Raw genomic sequence first — 8838 nt, 5'->3', positions numbered from 1 at the left:
TTTACATTTATGTTTGTTAATAATTCCTGTTTATTTAACTATATATTTGTAAATACTATTGTTTAAATTTCTTATATTTTCACGTATCTTTCCTCTCTTGCAAGGAGCACCTGTAACATAAATAATTTCCCCTCGGGGATCAATAAAGTATTTCTGATTCTGATTCTGATTCTATTATCAACAGTTTTGTGTGAAAGGAATTAAAGGCCTGTCCCAAACATAGGCCTGTTGAGTTTAGCGATTTAAGCAAGTAATAGCCGGGATACTAATATAAGTTTTATGATATCTTGTAGCTGGTGGTCTGTTGGTCCTTTGAATTTATTAATCCTCATCAAAATGTTAAGACCAGCAGTAGTTTGGACTCAACACAGCAGAAGCTCCAACCAATAATCCTTTTAATGAAGAAGTGGGTTCAGTACACGAGTGGGCAGTCAGATAAGGCAGAGGTATCCAAATCGCTGGGACAGAAATCAGGGTCAAAAAACAGAACTAGATCAAAAACCATAATAAACTGACACTAGGAAAAAGGCTGGGACGCTTACCGACAACTGAAAAGACGAACTGGCAGAGAACAAAGGGAAGCACACTGACTAAATACACAAGGGAAGATGGGACGATGGGACGCAGGTGACACTAATCAGGGTGGGGCAGGTAATCACACAAGGTGGGAAACACATGAGGACAGGAAGTGAATATCTGAAATGAGAGGCGGAGGTAAATACAAAATAAAACAGGAAGTAACCAAAAATTCACAAAGACGGAAAAGCATAACTAAACTCAGGGACCAGATTTTATTTAACTGTGGAAACTTTTATAAACAAGGCCTGTTTTTTATCATTCAGCAGGGGCCAACACACCATTAAAATATTACAATGGAAAGTAACTTAAACTTTGAGTAATTTATTAACCGGGCACTTTTTTGACTTTTACTTGAGTAAAGTTTTTTTTTGCTGAAGTTTATATTTATAAATATAGATTGTGTTCCCCTTTAAATGTGACACACACCTGTGTGCACGGACTGTTGACAGGTTTATTTTTAAAAAGAAATAAAGTGTGGTAGAGAGACCATAACTTTGCCTCCCTAACTGAATAATGGGGACGCATTTACTCCATTGATCAGGCGCCTGCACACACACACACACACACACCATGCTCTGTCTGCTTCATAAAAACGTCAGCGCTCATAAAGACTTTTTATCTCCCTCTGTCTCTGTTTTTATGTCTTCTTCACCCCTCTTCTTCATCTTGGTCTTCATCTTCATCATCTTCTTCTTCTTCTCTCACTTCACCCATCCTCNTCGTTAAAAGGTTTCCTCCGGTCGCCGGGCGGAGCACAGTCAGACAGAAGCAGCGAGACACCTGATTGGCTGATGGTGTTTCTGGGCGGCCAATGGAAAACTGGATAAAAGTGTAATTTTTAAAAAGCAGTCAGAGGCGAGCGGCCGAGCGATAAAGAGATGAATTAGTCATCGTGGTGAAAACACACACACACACACACACACACACACACACACACTGCATGGTGTTAAGTGTGAGGTCATGTTGATGTGTAAATGTACAGTATGTAGAACTACTCTGTGTGTGTGTGTGTGTGTGTGTGCATGTGTGTGAGTCTCCACATAATGTTTCCTTTCATGTTTAATGACAGTTGGAGGTGTGGAGTGTTAGCGAGGTGCTAACGTGTCTTTAAAGCAGCTATAAGGAGTTTTCATCTGGTTCTGAAGCAGCTTCAGTTTAACGTCTCTGTGCGGCCTGCAGACACAAACACACCATCACAGAGAGGAGTGGATATTTATATCTTCTATAGTTACTCTCAACACCTGATCAGATCTCAACACCTGATCAGACTTTATATTTCTCAGGCAAAGTTTGTCAGAGAGTCGTACGTTAGCAGTGTTGGAGGCCAGAAGGTTTACTGTAATCACATCACTTAGTCTGTAACGCGGACGGAGTCATACAACCACAGGAAGGTGATTCTAGTTCTGAACTGTTGCTAGCTAATCGCAGAGTCACTTCTGGACTGGACTCAATGAAACAGCTCTGTGTGGGTTCATGAGTCAGACAGGCTGCAGTATGTCAACAGATTTCTCCTCCATTGTTGTAGCGGTTGTTCAGCACTTGTACATGTAAAATGGTTTTTCAAGTCTCGGCGCTCAAATAAAAACTCATAATAACAGTGCTCAGTGCAGAATTCATGCCCAGCGCCTCGTCGTGCTGCCAGCATCTGTAGCACAATATAAATATGCAGCACTCTCTTTAAAAATATGTATATATATATATATATATATATATATACATGCTGGCATCAGAAAAATTGCGAAAAATTGCTTCAGTAGACACGGCCCCTTAGGATTCAGAGTTCAGGGTTATTGATTCAGGGTTTAGAGTTGAAGATATAGGTCTCAGAGTTCAGGGTTCAGGGTTGATGTTTCAGGCTTTGGGGTTCAGGGTTTAGGATATAGGTTTTAGAGTTCAGGGTTTAGGGCTCAAGATATAGGTCTAGAGTTCAGGGGTTCAGGGTTAGAGTTCAGGGTTTAAGGTGCTCACAGACACGGGTGTACTATAAGCGGAGCGGACTTCGCGAGGAATGTCCGCAGTCATTCAGGCTTCCATAGTTCAGCGCACTTCGGCGTTGTAGTTTCCTGTAAAAATGTCTGTGAAAAATCCCCGCGATGTGAAAAATACATGCCGAGCAGTCTTTTGTGTGACACTGGTGCGCAGAGTGGAGTCTGCGCTGTCGTAAAATCTGAGCTTTGCGCACACAGGGCTTGCAGATGTCCGCTTTTAGTCCGGGCGGACCTCCGCAGAGTCCACGCCACGTACGTTCTGCCCGAGTATGTTTGGGCCTTTAGAGTTCAAGATATAGGTTTCAGAGTTCAGGGTTGAGATAATTAATGTGTCACACTCTGACAGAGGAGCTCAGATGAAACTGGATAGAAACACTCAGAGATGAGCAGCGCTAACGATCTCTGAACCATCAGTGTGTCACAGTGTGGCTGTGACGACCGCTGCAGCCTGTAGGGGGCGCTGGCAGCTCTTCACACTCTCAGTGTTGTTGAGCTGTGTTTGATTTACTGACACCATCATGCATAAAGGAGAAGCATTCGACTCTGATCCTCTCAAGTCTCTCAGCTTCGCCCTCTTTGTTGTCACACATCAGTTTTTGGGACAATTGGATCTTAAACTCAAAGAGGCGGCCATGTTGTTACCGTCCTCACCATCTCGCTGTCGGATTCTGACGCTCGTCTCTTCTAACAGAATTATGTTTCAGACGCATCGATCAGCTGCAACATTAAACCACAGACGACTAAAGTGTGTGTGTGTGTGTTGTTATCAGTGCTGTGCAGCCCCCCTGATCCTGGCAGAGCTGAGTCGGTTCATGCAGGGGGTAATGTGTCCTTCTGCTAGTGTGTGTGTGTGTGTGTGTGTGTGTGTGTGTGTTCCAGTCATGGTGCATGGATAAAACGATTAGGGAAATACAGCCATGAGGAGAAGGAAAGAATGGACTTTGGAGAGGAGAGAAAGATGAAGAAGAAGAGTCGAGGAAAGAGGAGAGGAAGGGAAAGGAAAGGAAAGACAGGAAAGGAAACAAGGAAAGGACAGGAGAGGAAAGGTAGCAAGGTAGGAAAAGGTAATGAGGAAAGGGAAGAAGAAGACAGAAAAGGAAGGGAAAATGGAAAGGAGGTAAGAAGGAAAGGAAAGGAAACAAGGAAAACATGGGATGGTCATGAAAGAAAAGGAAACAAGAAATGGGAGAAAAGGAAACAAGGAAAGGACATGAAACATGGAAACAAAAGGTAACGTAGAAAGGAGAGGAAACAAGGGAACCGTGGAATGGACAGGAAAGGAAATTAAAAAAGTGAACAAGGGAACAAGGAAAGGAAAGGAAAAGTAAGGTAATATAGAAAGGAAAGATAAGGAAAGGAAAAGTAACAAGAAACGGAAGGAAAGGAAACAAGGACAGGAAAGGTAACAAGAGAAGGAAAGCAGGGGAAACACAAGACACATGGAAAGGATATAAAAGGAAACAATGAAAGGAAAGGAAAGGAAAGGAAAGGAAAGGAAAGGAAAGGAAAGGAAAGGAAAGGAAGGGAAAGGAAACATAGGAAGGAAAGCTATTGGTTAACTGCAGGGACAGCAGCACCAATAAGAAATCACCTGGGATTAAGTGATGATGATGATGATGATGATGATGAGCCAATCAGGAAGCATGTCTCCTTGTCTCCTTTCTCTTCATCTCTCATTTACTCTATCTGTTTCCTTTCCTTTCCTATCCACTATCCAAGCCCTCCTTTCCTTCTGTGTTAAAAAACCCAAAATAAGTCCAGATGTTTGATTTAAACACCGACGGCACATTTCTGATTTCTTTCTCTGGTGCCTCCATCTTTGTTTTAAAGAACTTCCTGCCAGATGTCGCTGACTGTGACCTCTGCTGACCTCACCAGGAAAGAAACATCGGCACCATCTGGTGGACTGAAAAGCAATTGATTTTGGTTTCAGCTTACAAACATAAACGGCACGTCGGCACCGCTGCAACATCTGGTTACAATTCTGGGGAGGTGCACGTCAGGCTACAGTGAAGGCTGTGCGTCGCTACAACATCGAGCGCAGAAGTATAAATCCTGCTTCAGCCTGCTGGAGGTGTTTTTAAGTTTCTAATGTGTTGTGTGAGGTTATTTTTGTTCAAAAACAGTTGTTATCATAAAGTAATATTGTCTATCACATTACTAGCAAAATAAAAACAACAACAAATAAAAAACAATACAAAATTCTGCTGATTTTCATTTTGGATCAGCGCTGAAAACATTTTAAAATCTGCAGATTCCTTTTGGTCCTGCTGATTAGACACATGAAAAGTATGATGTCGTTTATGGTCTTTATTCGTTTTACTGCAGTGAAATTTAACAGTCTCTTTTTTCCTTAAGTTTCTTCACTGGTTGATAAAAGTTAAATTGATTCTGAAGCATAGTGTGGTGGTCACATGATGTCTAATGGCCCCCTCACTGTCACTGTGGGAACACTGGTTTACTGAAGGTGTTTACCTGAGAGGGGGGGGGCTCAGTCAAAAGGACCAGAGAAAAAGAGAGGGTCTGTCTGAGGGAGGAAATAAAAGATCATAATAAAGAAACTGAAAGATGATGTGAAAAATAAATTGAGAGATTAACAGAAAAGAAAATATTTGAAGACATAAAAGATGAAAAATGGAAATGAGACAGAGACAGAGGGATTAACGGGGCTGAGGATTACCACATGAAGAGAAGTCTTTGAAGGTCTCAGTTATGACGGAGATATGTGTGTGTGTGTGTGTGTGTGTGTGTGTGTTATGACGGAGATATGTGTGTGTGTGTGTGTGTGTGTGTGTGTGAGATTAACTCTTTATGTTCCAGATTAACAGAAGGAGGTGGATTATATTGATGTGACAGGTGAAGACGCTCTTCTCACTGGTTGATGTTATTAATTTTTATCTTAATAATTTAATTGTATTTAAATTTTTCTGCAAAGTTTGTTTGTTGTTTGTTAAATCTGCATATGAACATTATATTTCTATAAAATCAACAGAATAGGAAATTCATGTTTTTCACTGTAACATCTGCAGCAGAGTCAGTGGATTGTTTCAGTGATGTCGCCTCTTAAGACCTTCCTCGATGTTCGTCTGACTTACTGTTAAATCATCAAACTTCAGATGAAGGTTCTGCATCATGCTTTTGATAAATAGAGGCAACTCGGTCTCACTCTGACATCATCGAAAACCAGCACTGGTCAATGACTTCAGGCATCAGACACCTATGAGAGCAGCTGTCCTTTCATGTCGGCCTGATACACAGCCAGTTGCTGTTATTCACTGTGAGCTGGAAACAAACCAACAGCTCTCCAGTTTTAATATTTGCAAGTTGCGCTGGTGCTCCATGGTCGCAAAATGGGACTGAATAGTTGGTCTGGAGCCCTGCAGATACTAAAACAAACTGTTTAGTTAAACTGTCACCGTGAAGCCATTAAACGTGAGCTCTCCAGGTCATTTATTAATAATATTTGTAAGTCGCCCTGGTGCTCCATGGTTGGAAATGCAACCAAATAATACTGGTCTGGAGCCCTGCAGATATAAAGACACAGGCTTCGCCTGCTCACACACTGTCACTCAGGAGAAAGTGATCTGGGTGGGTGGAGTGTGTGTGTGTGTGTGTGTGTGTGTGTGTGTGTGTGTGTGTGTGTAATGTTATCATGTTTGTGAGTCTTTATGTGTCTGCCTGTCAGTGTGCAGAGCGAAGGAACCGAAACTCAGAAGCGACTCATTTATACTCGATGTTTACAACATGTGGAACAAGCCGCGATACATCGAGCATGTTCAATACATCGCCCACCCCTAATTTATGCATGAAATAAGAGTGTTTTTTAAATATTTTTTTTTAAATGGGAAAGGCCTTTTAAGTTGTGTAGGAGTAAATAAACACATTTTTTAATTCACCAATATTAATAATAATACAAATATATTTTGAAAATATTTAACATTACATATGATAAATAAATTTACATAACTGAGTCATAACTATTAACATAAGTATTGTCTTTAAAAGTGTAAAAAAGCTGCAGGTATGAATGTGTTAGATTTATGTTAAACGTGACCACATGAAGGTGTCAGTGGTCTGATGGACACACAGTCAGACAGACAGACTGTCAGACAGACAGACAGACAGTCAGACAGACAGACTGTCAGACAGACAGACAGACAGTCAGACAGACAGACAGACAGACAGTCAGACAGACATATAAAAGCATTTTAAAGTGACCCCTCTGTGCTGTGAAACAAAGATGAACGATGTGTGTGTCTGCAGAAACAGATGATTTCATATGATGACCAGACTTCATTCATTAAACATGACACGCTGAGCGTCATGTGACCGGCTGACACCCAATCATAAATGATGCAACAGCTGCTCTGCTGTTGCTAGGCGGTTTAACCCCGGCAACTCCTGACGCCTGTTTCGAGCTGCTGAGGGACTAAACATCGGACAGGAAGTGCTTCCCTCAGATTTCCTCATTCAAACATTAATTAAATACATAAATGAACATTTACTTACAGCAGCGTCTCTGTGGGTTTTTCAAAATAAAAGTCTGGCCACAAATGAATCCCTGACCTCAGCAGCACCAGAGTCCTCTGAGAGTTATGGCTGTTGTCAGATATGGATGACTTCAATCACATTATTATCTTCCATAATAGAATCTGATGCAGCAGGTCGCTGTTAACTGACTGTCTGCTCAGCAGTTCGTCCCAAACTGGATTAAACCTGAGTCTGGGTTTCATCCTCAGAGACAACAACATGTCCTCATCTCTGTCCTGCTCAAACTAACACATCCTGAAGGTTCCAACACCTCTGCTGCAGCGCCACCATCAGGACCAACATCTGCAGCTCCTCCACAGGTGACACTGTGAGGACAGAGTCCATCAGGACAAACTCTGCACCTTCAGCTCCTCTAACTTTGTTTTCACAGTAAACACAACGCAATTTTTTGCGTTGCGTTTACTGCCGCAAGTTTGAATGCTTTAGTAGAATTTTCACGAAAGAAGAGGGACTTCCTCCAACCACCATTTCCAGTCTCACTGCTGATTCAGATCTTTCAACTCTTGCGCTATTCGGTTCATTCATGTATTTTGCATCATTTGCATCACTTCCATCGTGTCCCTCGCGCCGCCTGGCAGGAATTTGCGTCTTTCCATTGACTTTACATGTAGTTCACTACATATTGTGTGAACACAACCTGACAAGGTAACAACAGGTAAATGCTGTTTGCTCTGTTCTAATGTGGCTGCAATGAACATTTACACTGTTCAAACACGTCCACTTCATAAATCTGCTCAAATTACAGCTCCAAACAAAAGTACACAAATTACCCAACTCGTCACATGTCGTCACTTAGTCAGTAAACTTTCTTGTCTACATATGACACGCTAAGTATCCTGGCTACGTTTGTTGTTGACATTCTGGGACTCCGTGTCAGTTTATGCCTGTGACATGAATCGTGTCTTTCACAGGAAATGTACAGTTTCTGCTCGTTGGACACATGCAACCTTTTTCACAATAAACTTACAACGTTGGTAAAAGACCTCGTACTTCAATGGATTTCCTTGTGCAACAAAAGAAGGTGGTTACGTTTAGAAAGAACCTCATGGTTTGGATCAACTATCACACAGGAAGAACACTGGTCCCCTGGGTGAAAGTCCAGTGTTTGTTGGACCATCCACCTCCCCTCCTGCTCGCCCCATAGAGACTGTCCAGCTCTTGAAGTTACCACGTTATGAACTGACCCCGCCCGGCGGTGTATCATCCTGCCTCGGAAGGACATCTTTTCTCATCGGTGTCTGACACTGAAATCACTGACCAAGCAGCGGTATTTTATGACTTCAGAATGATAACTAGTTGATTTTTATCAATATAAACTCTTTTTACGTGACACTCACGACTTCTGTCCATGTCAAGATGTTTTGTTCCCACTAATCTGATTGGTCGGAGGTCGACTGAGTGTTGACAGGATGTGAGCTGATCCTCCAAAATTAACCTGCTCCAGAGAAACTTAACTGATCAGCATAAGTTAAGTCCTTCTCCCTGATTGATCGAAGCAGGTCTGATTGATCCGATCAGGTCTGGTTGATTGATCAGGTCTGATTGATCCAATCAGGTCTGGCTGATCGATCAGGTCTGATTGATCCAATCAGGTCTGGTTCTGAGAGCAGGTTTTGGTTTGAACATGAGAAGCTGTTACAGAGAGCTGCTGTGTGTGTTCAGCAGGTCAGAAACACTCTGAGTGGAAATGATGACATGTATTAATGATGAGAGGCTGAGT

The sequence above is a fragment of the Epinephelus moara genome, chromosome 16, assembly GCF_006386435.1.
Source record: "Epinephelus moara isolate mb chromosome 16, YSFRI_EMoa_1.0, whole genome shotgun sequence".
Lineage (NCBI taxonomy): Eukaryota > Metazoa > Chordata > Actinopteri > Perciformes > Serranidae > Epinephelus > Epinephelus moara.
Note: the sequence above shows the minus strand (reverse complement) of the source record.